The sequence below is a fragment of the Cervus canadensis genome, chromosome 23 (assembly GCF_019320065.1).
Source record: "Cervus canadensis isolate Bull #8, Minnesota chromosome 23, ASM1932006v1, whole genome shotgun sequence".
Classification (NCBI taxonomy): domain Eukaryota; kingdom Metazoa; phylum Chordata; class Mammalia; order Artiodactyla; family Cervidae; genus Cervus; species Cervus canadensis.
This window is the reverse complement of record NC_057408.1, coordinates 55502387-55514089: the sequence shown is the minus strand read 5'-3', so window position 1 is coordinate 55514089 and position 11703 is coordinate 55502387.

Below are 11703 nucleotides of genomic sequence, written 5' to 3'. Positions count from 1 at the left end.
TGTGTCTAAGTACATATCTTTCTTTTTCTCATCTATTTCAAAACATGATTTAAAAATATTGAAGTAATATTTCTTTTTCCCTTTAAAGATGCTTGTTCCAAGCTGAGAAACTCAGGTTCACCCCACACCCCCCAGCATTTAATCTGTAATTTTGTAGGTTACACTCATTTGCAGATTTTAGAAAGCGCCTTTTATTCTTCTCTAAGTGTTAAAGCAATTTAGATTAATGGGCCTCGGACTCTTTGATACCCATTTTTAAAGCATTTCAAAATGTGTAGAAGACGGTACCCTTTCATATGTGATAAGTAAAAATCTTGGCAGATGAAAGACTTTTTTTTTTCTTTTTGTTTTTGCACAAAAGAGATCTTCGGAGCTGCAGAAATAACTGCGGAATTCCGTGTTGTAATTTTCTTCTTTTGGGAAGGCTGCCCTTTGCAGCTGCTCACAGGAGGTGGGGAAAGAGACAGCATGGGACCAGCTCCGTAGAGAGGGGACAAGCAGGACGAGACCACTGGTCCTGGGAGCCATTCCATGCTCTGTTCTGGATGGTCACAGTTTGCATCCGAAACCAGATGATTACATATTCCATCTCACACTACTTGCATCAATGCAGGATGACTCCACGAGGACCAAGGTTCTCTAACAAAGAGAGAGCCAGTTCCCATGAAGGGGAGTTGGTTGATGGAGGCCCCGAGGGATGCAGTGATGGCTGAGGGGCAGGCCCTCTGTGCAGCCCCGTGAGCTGGGAGCCTTGGGGTAGAAGAGGTGCCCACAGCTTCCACTTGCTTCTCTGATTACGGACTGTCGTACCCCAGGTCCTCACTGTACTTGAAGGGGGCCCACGGGAGACCTGGGTGACTCCTGGCCCGGTTCATCTTCCTGTGCCTTTCTGTCTGAGTCTCTGTGTATTTATCTCCATCTGGCAGGAAGGATGGTTAAGGGCCAGGGCAAAAAAACAGCGAAGAAATTGCAGACTGTTTTACTGTACCTGGTCACAGACTCATGCTTTTTCTTCTCTTTGAGACAAACAGCAGGTTGCAGTGGACTGTGATTGGCACCTTGTCTTGTGTTAGTAAATCAGTCATGTCCGACTCTCCGTGACCGCATGGACTGTAGCCCGCCAGGCTCCTCTGTCCATGGAATTCTCCAGGCAAGTATACTGGAGCACTTCCCTCCTCCAGGGGATCTTTCCAACCCAGAGATCCAACTCGGGTCAATTTGGTGCCTATGAGGGCAGAAACACCCCAGCCAGACACCCAGACACCCACGTGAGCAGAGACTGAGGGCCACCTGCTGGGGACAGGACCGTGTCCACTCCCCTGAGCCCAGCACCTGGGGTACCCACCTTGGCTTCACGGTGGGGTGGACAGAGTCGTGGGATTTCAGAGTCAGGAAAGTCCCTCCAGAGATTCCTGATGGTAACACTACCGGGGACACATCTCATTGCTTCTCCCTCTGAGGACATCATGTTCTGGGAGGTTTTGTTTATCACATGGCCCTGAGTTATGTTAGAATCAAAGACCTTCCCAGAACCTCCAAGAAGCTGAAAATCATTCTAATACATCTCAAACACAAGGTAAATTTTTTCCTTTTATGTTCATCCAGAAAATACCAAGGATTCTGGGCAGTTGAAGTAACAGCAGCTTCACACATCCGGATATTCCAGTTTGTCCTTCCCAAGCCAGCAGTGGACAATAAGAAGGGCAAATGGAACTCAGCTTCCAGCAGAGATGGACAATGGAATGCCTGAGCTTCAAATAAGGCTTTGAGGGACTCCCCTGGTGTCCAGTGGTTAAGACTTCACCTTCCAAAGCAGGGGGATATGGGTTCTATCACCGGTCAGGGAACTAAGGCCCACATGCCTTAAAGCCAAAAAACCCAAAAATAACAAAAAAGAAAGAAATCCCACAAAGCAAAGCACAAATGACTTTGAGTAGCAAAATAAACACCCAGTCTCTGCAGTCTGTTTTCCACATCCCACCTCAAGACTCTTGAAGGCAGGGGTAGCCTGGGATAAACTGAGTGGATGACAACCTGGGAGCCTAGTGGTAGGACCCAATGTGAAGTCGCTCAGTCGTGTCCGACTCTTTGCGACCCCAGGGACTGTAGCCCTCCAGGCTCCTCTGTCCATGGGATTCTCCAGGCAAGAATACTGGAGTGGGCTGCCATTTCCTTCTCCAGGGGATCTTCCCGACCCAGGGATTGAACTTGGGTCTCCCGCATTATAGGCAGACGCTTTACCGTCTGAGCCACCAGGGAAGTCACCTAAAAGCCCTGAGGGGCAAACATGCCCCGGGAGTGAATGTGACTGCAAGGGGCAGTCTTCAAAGGCACCACTTTTGGAGGGAGAAGTTCCAAAGGAAGGAAGAGGCATGCTTTGGAGGCCAGGCAGGATGGAAGGAAGAAGCCCAAGGAGAAGTTTGTAGGCTCTGCAGGGCAGGAAAGAGGCAAAACACTCACACAATCCCTCACTCAAACCCGTCCAGAAAAACCATTCATTACAGAAGCCACACTTCCCCACACTGACAGGAGAAGGTGCTCTTGAATGAGGAAATCTTTTTTTTTTTTTGGCTGCACCTTGAGGCATGTTGGATCTTAGTGTGTGCTCAGTCATGTCTGACTCTTTGCGATCCTATGGACTGTAGCCTGCCAGGCTCCTCTGTCTGTGGGATTCTCCAGGCAAGAATACTGGAGTGGGTTGTCATTTCCTTCTCCAGGGGATCTTTCCCATCCAGGGATTGAACTTGCATTGCTTGCATCTCCTGCATTGGCAGGCGGATTCTTTACCACTGAGCCACCTGGGAAGCCCTTAGTTTCCTGAGCAGGGATCAAACACAGGTCCCTGCATTAGGAGAGCAGAGTCTTAACCACTGACCCACCAGAGAAGTCTGTAGGGCTAAAGAGGAATCTTTAAGCCACTCACGACAATGAATAGGGAGACAGACTAAATATATGCAAAACTACCATAACATAAAGAAGTCCTCAGCTGCTAAAAATCTGCTTCCACCAAATGATCCCAAAGCAGAAGGTAACTGTAATATCACCCTCAGCACTCAACTAAATGCCATCAAGCATTCTAGGATCTATAATTCCACTCTGAATCAGAAGTTTCAAAGTCAAAGCCAGAATCAGGTGGACACAGGAAGAAATGAAGAGTTGATTGATCTCCAGAAAAAAAGGAAGAAAAAGACAAAATGACCTCAGAAATGAAAAATGAGTTGCAAGGGGAGAAAGACGCCCATGCATATTCAATAAGGTGTATGGAAGAAAGGTGGGGACATTGCCTGAAGAAGGAAAACGATATACAGAAAAGAACAAAAGGCTCCGAGAGAAGGCAATCGAACGGCAAGCGAGGCAAACAAAAACCAACACATAATCAGAAACCGTGACTAAGAAAAACAAAACAACGGAAAAAAAACTAATATTTAAACTAGAAAGTGAGGAAACCTTCCAGGAGCAAGAGGAAACCTGAATCTGCATATTGAAGGAACTCAGTCCCTGCGGGAATTGATCAAGAACAACTGACTCCAAGACATATCTGGTGAAATTATTAGAATTTAAAGACAAAGGAGGGCTTCCCAGGTGGCGCCAGTGGTGAAGAACTCGCCTGCAATACAGGAGACATAAGGAAACACGGGTTTGATTCCTGGGTTAGGAAGATCCCCTGGAGGAGGGCCTGGCAACCCGTTCCAGTATTCTTGCCCGGAGAATCCCGTGGAGGGAGGAGCCCGGCGGGCTACAGTCCACGGGGTCTCAGAGTCAGATACTACTGAAGTGACTTAGCAGGCACTCAAAGATAAAGGTCCCTGGTGACTCAGTGGTAAAGAATCTGCCTGCCAATGCAGGAGACATGGATTTGATCCCAGATCAGGGAAGATCCCACATACTATGGAGCAACTAAGCCTATCGGCCATAACTATTGAGCCCGTGCACCCTAGAGCCCAGAAGCCGCAACTACTGACCCTGTGCGCCCTAGAGCCCAGAAGCCGCAACTACTGACCCTGTGCGCCCTAGAGCCCAGAAGCCGCAACTACTGACCCTGTGCGCCCTAGAGCCCAGAAGCCGCAACTACTGACCCTGTGCGCCCTAGAGCCCAGAAGCCGCAACTACTGAGCCTGCGCCCTAGAGCCCAGGCTCCACAACGAGAGAAGCCCCCACAACGAGAAGGAGCACCACAATGAAGAGTCGCCCTCGCTTGCTGCAACTAGAGGAAAGACCATGCAGCAATGACGGCCTAGCAAAGCCATAAATAAATAAATAAAATTATATTTAAAAAACAAAGAGAAAGGAAAAAATAAAATCCTCAAGGCTTCCAAGCCGAAGGATCGAGTAATTTAAAAGGGCAAGAGTGTAAGAGTTGCATCATTGTCCCTAAAAAATGACATAGCCTTAAGGCAGTATTTTCAGAAAAAGTCGTGGAACGTAGGAATCAAAGATTTTATATCAAGCCAAGACATTCTTTACGTTATGAAGTTTACAGAAAAGAGAATTTCAAACAAACAAGCATGCAGCAAGTCCTCTGTCTAAGGAATTGACCACAGGATAAACTACATCAATCAAGAATTAAGGGGAGACGGAGAATCTTCTAGAAATCTGCATATGTTGTTTACTAGCAGATGACATATACAAAAGGTATTTGAAGAACATTCAAAACTTGTATTTTTTTCGTAGACTAGCTAGCAGGTCTAATATTTAAAAAGGTACTTCAGCTAAAGGAAAGTTCACTTTTCCTACTTCAGACTATCTCAATTGTAAAGATATATGAACTGTAATTTTAAAATTTATACTGCCACATGATTGTAAATTTTAGTTGTCTTAAGTTAGGGATTGGTGAAAAGCTATTTATGCTGGATATGGGTCAAAATGACTTATTGGCAAATATATATATATATATATATATAAATAACAGGAAGAAATGGCTGCATAATGAGATACTGCAAGATTCAGATACTGTTTGGAAATGATCTTCAAGTTTCAGTTTCTCAGAAAGAATGAATGAAATGAAATATAGCAGAATGTTAACCCACATAAAAATAAAGTTTACCCAAATATTGTAAAAGAGAAAGAACTAAGGGGAGAGCGTCAGGATTGGTAAACAGGTGGAGATTTAGGGAGATGCTCTGTTGCTCTCAGGGGCACAGCAGCTCCATGTCTTTCCCCCAGACCTTGCCCTGTGCCTCTCTTCATCTCACTGCTCCTGAGTTAATCCTCTCACAACAAACCCCAAATCTAATCACTTCTGTGATCCAGCAAGTGGCCAACTTTCTTGGCCTCCTGCCAGGAGATTACCAGGTGAATGCATCAAATCCCACAGAACATCACAGTGCTGGGGTCAGGTCCTTCATCTCCAGATGGTTCAGGAGTGCCAGCCACACCTTCTGACTCACAACCCACAGGCCTGCATCCAAAATCCAGCCTGGAAAACCCTACATTCAACCTGAGGCAGTGCTGGAAAATGATGGTGAAAAAACTGCAGAACTCACAGGAGAGGCTTACCCCTTTGAGGAGGTGAAGGGGGCCTCAGAGGCAACCTTGTATCATGTCAAAGTGAGCCATAGCATCCTCTGAGAATTTGTCTCTCCCTAGCCCATCTCCCCCCAGGGCTTCCCTCGTGGCTCAGATGGTAAATAATCTGCCTGTGATGTGGAAAACCTCGGTTCAGTCCCTGGGTTGGGAAGATCCCCTGGAGAAGGGAATGGCTACCCTCTCCAGCATTCTTGCCTGGGAAATCCCATGGACAGAGGAGGCTGGTGGGCTGCTGTCCACGGGGTCGCAAAGAGCCAGACATGACTGAGCGACTACAAGATGCTTTAAAGATACTGATTTTCAGTGAATTAAAGCAAATTAAAGGGAAAAAAAAACACACCCCCAAACAAAAAACCCCAGTTATGGCCTTCAAAAAAAAAGAAAGAAAGAAAGAACTGAAGGGAAAAACTTCAATGAGTAAGCAACTTAAAATATATAAATGTAGATTCATGAATACAGAAAAGTCAAAACAAGGGAGGAAGAATAATATTTTATGTGCTCCATGTTACTTGTGTATATATGGGCTTCCCCAGTGGCTCTGCCTGGAATATAAGAGATGTGGTTTGATCCCTGGGTTGAGAAGAATGGCTACCTGCTCCAGTATTCTTGCCTGGGAAATCCCAGGGACAGACGAGCCTTGTGGGCTGCAGTCCATAGGGTTTGCAAAGAGTCAAAGCAACTGAAGCATGCATGTACATTGCTATATATCATCACGAAGGAGACACAATTCAATCCAAAGTGGAAAGAAAAAGGAGCAGAAAAGAAGAAAGCAAAATAACCTCACTGATTGCTGTCTAGGCAATTAGCGGGAGACAAAGTGAAAGATAAATAAAATAACTGGAGACTGGGGACAATTAAAAAGGTGTGAGTTACAAAGGTAAGCACTAAAATAGACTATAAACTTTCCTAAATAGCAAAGGAAGATGAAAAACTAAAGGAACAAAGAAAACACATCACAGAAAAAGAAACATCGCACCTTCCACATAATGTGGTCATTTTAACATAAAATAATTTGAAATTATTAAATTTCAGACTTCTCAACACAGACTTCTCGCCTTTGGAACAAATACTAAGACACCCCTTGCTCTTGAATAGTACAACTCAGCAATATAGCAAGAATACTGGAGTGGGTAGCCGATCCCTTCTCCAGGGGATCTGCCCAACCCAAGGACTGAACCTGTGTCCCCCGTGTTACAGGCAGATTATTTACTGTCTGAACCACCAGGAAGCATAGATATGCCAGTTCTATATTAATTCATACACTGAACACAATCCCAATAAAAATACCCACCAATTTTTAAAACTCAGACAACCTGATACCAAGCTTCATTTATTCATTCCCCTATGGGTTTATTTATTGACTCCAGAGCAGATTTACTATGAAACTCATGAAATAAAAGCCTGGGAGGCCGGCGGTGGTGGTCCCTTGCTTGCATGGGCCCCTTCCAAAGCCCTTTCTGTATCCCTAGGTTGCATTCTTTTTCTTCAAGTGGATCCCCCAAAACAGCACAATAACTGTCACTGTCTGCAGAGGGGGACAGAGGCCTGGGGAGACCAAGTAGCCACTGAAGGTCACCCAATGAGTGGCTCAACCAGAGTTCAACCCGGCGCCTCCCCCTCCCCCCACAACCATCTCCCAGTCTTGGAGCAACCCTCGCTTAGGGCTGCTGCACATTTGGCTGTGTCACTGCCATTATGTTAAAACCGTACCAGCAGTTCATTCATCTTACACCACAACACACTGCCGCCACGTGATGAAAAGCGAAACAGGGTCTCTGTGTCTCTGTAGTTGGGGTATTTACTGGTGTGACTGAGATTTAATGAGTGGACATAAAAAGTAGTTTCAGTATCTATCCGTTATCAGGTAATATATATTCAAAACAGGATATTCAAAAATTAAACATCTGCTCAGATACATTACTTTGGGTGGGAACATTATCACCTCGTTCTGGCACAAACTGACTGACAAAACCCCTCACTCTGTATTTACATCACTCTGCTTTTCAGTTCTGGGCAGCAGACTTCCCCTTATGGAGGAGTGCATCATGTGGCGTCTGGTGGCTAAAATGCTATTAACCAAAAAGAAGAAAGGAGTTGGAGCAGGGCCCCGGGTACAGCGATCAAGATATGGGTAAGTTCTGTGCTTGCTGATGGGAGAATTTATATGGTAGCCATCCTTCCCGGTTACCACGGTGAGGTGCCTCCTACTCTGGCCAGTGGAAGCCCCGCTCTCACCCGCTAACCACCCCACCCTCCACTGCCTTTAACCTCCCCCGCCCCCACCACCGGGGAACGGGACTCTCAACCACATCAGTGATGCTGTGACCTCTGGGTGACACGGCGTGTGCAACTGTTATGACTCCAGCAAAGCAGGGGATATTACAACAGAGGGGGCCACGGAGCCCCCCACTTCTGCGGCAGGGCTCACCCTCCTCCAGGGAGCACCAGCCCTAGAGTGTGCAAGAGGAAGCTGGGGGCTGTTCTCTCTTTTCTGAGAAGGAGACCCGAGCACAGAGAAGCAGGGAAGTAGGTCTTGAACCTCTTTCACTGTGGAGACCACACTTCCCCAAGAAGATGGACTTGATACCTTCCTCTCTGGAACAGGCAGGCCCAGGCATCTGTTCCCACAGCAAGGACATGGAATGTCCAGTCCAGACTGCAAAGGGCTACGTCCAGCAGGAGACGCAGCAAACTTCCTATTTCTACACTTAGTCTGGGGGAAGAGATGAGTTTGAGTCAATGCTCTATATTTCTATCTCTACTGGGCTTCCCTGGTGGCTCAGACGGTAAAGAATCTGCCTGCAGTGTTGGAGACCTGGGTTTGATCCTTGGGTAGGGAAGATCCCCTGGAGAAGGGAATGGCTACCCACTCCAGTATTCTGGCCTGGAGAATTCCAGGGACAGAGGAGTCTGGCCGGTCCAGCAGGAGAGGCAGCAAACTTCCTATTTCTACACTTAATCTGGGGGAGAGACGAGTTTGAGTCAATTCTTTATAATTCTATCTATATTAGATATATCTACTATCTCTGTCTTTATAGCTGTACTTTTAATATAGGCCACAGAGGATGAGATGGTTGGATGGCATCACTGACTCAATGGACATGAGTTTGAGCAAACTCCGGGAGACAGTGAACAGGGAAGCTTGGCATGCTGCAGTCCATGGGGTCACAAAGAGTTGGACATGACTGATCAACTATTTTTTTTTTTTTAATACAAAGAGACAGATTGTAACTTAATGAGACTCACAATCAATGATAAAAAGACACTGGGTGCCTGTTATGTGCCAAGTATCCTACTAGGCTCCATGGGAAGTTAAAACTGAGGTCAATATGCTCCCAACATTTTTATTGAAGTATAACTGGCATAAAATATTATAGTAGTTTCAGGTGTACCACCTAGTGATTCAACATTTATATACATCATGAGCTGATCACCACAATGAGTCCAGTTATCATCTATCACCATTTAACACTATTACAATATTATGGACTTTATTTCCTATTCTGTATATGACATTCCCGTGACTTACTTATTTTATAACTGGAAGTTTGTGTCTGTGAATCCCCTTCACCTATTTTGCCCAACCCTCCACCCCGCCCTCTCTAGCAACCACCAGCTTGTTCTCTGTATCTATGAATCTATTTCTGTTTTGATGCTATATAAATTTTCTCACAATAGCCACAACAAAAAACTCTTACGTTTTTGACTTTTTTTTAAGCTGAAGTAAAAAATGTCCTATTCTGTGTGTGGACAACAAACTTAGCTCTGAGCTTTGTAGCCGCCAAGTCTCAGGCACTTTTCCTTGGAGAGTGAGGGGCTTACCTGACTTGTAAAGCACAACACTTAGTTATAATGGCTACTTAAGTACTGACAATTAAAACCAATACCCATTACACAGTCATTTAAACATGTGACAATTTGCTAATGCTTTTATAAGCTAATGGGATCTGAAAGAGAAGGTGAATTATGTTTAAACCGAAGTATGTAATTGAAAATGAGGGTAATATCTGATAAATTAGTGTTTTACAAAATAGATGGAGACGCTGAGATAGCACGAAGAAGGGAGGGGACTTGGGCAGATGGACACGGCATGCCTATGTGCTCACTCATGGCCTCTGACTCTCCATGACTCTGTGGACTGTAGCCTTCCAGGCTCCTCTGTCCATGAGATTCTCCAGGCAAGCAGACTGGAGTGGGTTGCCATGCCCTTCTCCAGGGGATCTTCCCAACCCACATCTCCTGCAGCTCCTGCACTGGCAGGGGGATTCTTTACTACTGCGCCACCTGGGAAGCCTCAGATGGACACAGATTCCTTGTTAAATCAGCAGGTGATGGGAAACCCAGAGCCCTGCCCCAGGCTGGGCCGGGGAGCCAGCTCTTGGGTCATGCACACCCCAAACCCAGTCAGTTTCCAGCACTGGGACAACCTCTCTTCAGCCCAGTGAAGACTGCCACCAGTTTCTGGGCTTTGCTAAATGGCCAGGAGCCCTTAGGTCAGATGATCTGGGACCTGATGGCACTGAAGGGATGCAGAACACTCACGAATGGCTCCTCAACTGCAGATTCTCTTGCCAGCTGGAAGCAGACCTCCAGGGAGCACAGCTGTCCAGGCTGGCCTGGACTGGGTGCTGGCCGGGATCCAGCATGGGGGTTCTGGGGGGTGGAGTAGGGGGTGGCCTCACCTGCTTGCTTGTCCCACAGTCCTGGCCTCTTGCGGGAGTCACCTCTCTGGGGAGCTCGAGGCTGATTCCTCATGTTGCTGGCTCTCAGCCCCTGGAAGTCGCATATGGGGGCCAACGCCATTCTGGAACGCTGTCATCTGCTCTCCCCGGGAGGCCAGGATGCTCCCCAGTCTGTGGTGTTTGTTACAGCGGGTCCAGGAACCTCACCCACCTGGGCTTGGGGGGAGGACCTCATAGGTAGACAGACTGGTGGGCAAGTAGAGAGCCTCACTTAGTCACAATCCACATTCAGGGTGTTTGCCTTACCCCAGTAATATTATTTGCAGTGTCTTTTTTAATTGCTTTCCTTTTTAATGTTAAATATAATATAAAAGGAAGCAGTATCTCCCCACTGTACATCAGTCCTGGAGAGAGAGTCTTGGTGATTTTTAATTTTTTGGTTGTGCCTTGCAGCATATAGGATCTTAGTTCCCCAACTGGGTTCAAACTCTTGTCCCCTGCAAATGAAGCACAGTCATAACCACTGAACTGCCAGGGAAGTCCCAGTCTTGGTGACTGATGGAATCAATTAGGTCCATTATTATTATTAGAGACAGCGGGGTAATCTGATGATATACTAATTTTGGGAAGTCATTGTATATATATATGGACTTAAATACCATTGACAGTTCTGTTGGAAAAAACGTCCCAACAACAACAACAACAGAAACAGCATTTCTTTGAATATTTGAAGCTCATGTACATTTGTGGGGCCCAGATTTTTGTCTCTATAACACTCTTTTTGAATGGAAAGAAAAAAAACTAAATTGGGGATTAAATGAAAGTTTTGGAGCACACATATAAAAAATATCCAGACAGGTAATATAAAAGAATGAAGTTATTCAAAGAAAGTGAATTTGATAGAACATGTCTCACCCTTGTTATTTTTCATAATGTAAAAGTGTTATCTATGCTATCTATGGATCTCACGTTCCTTTGGAAAGTTCCTATCTGTTTATCAGATGTTAGATATGACCAGCAGAAGCAGAAGGAGTGACTAAAACTGGTGAGTCAGCTACAGTAACCCCCGTGAATAAAGGAACGGTGCCGAGAGTAGATGGCATGTGGGCAGTGAAGTAGCCATCAGTGAGCTTCACCGATCTCGCCAGTTAACAAATATCCAAACACATGTTCCTAGATAACAGAATAGCCAAATGTCCTTAACAGAAGAAAGCCCACTCCAGACTTACTCTCTTTTCTCAAGGAAGGAAACCCTTGGCAACACCACTAGTTACAGGGAGATACTAGTGAGCACACTCCAGGAGACAGTGAAGGACAGGGAAGCCTGGTGTGCTGCAGTCCATAGGTTTGCAAAGAATCGGACACAACTGAGCGACTGAACAACAGCAGATAAGACATATGTCCAATTATGGTAACAGACCAGACTGGTACATCTCAATGATTGCACAGTGAGTGCACACGAATCTTAGAGGCCACTTTATTCCTCGAAAGACTC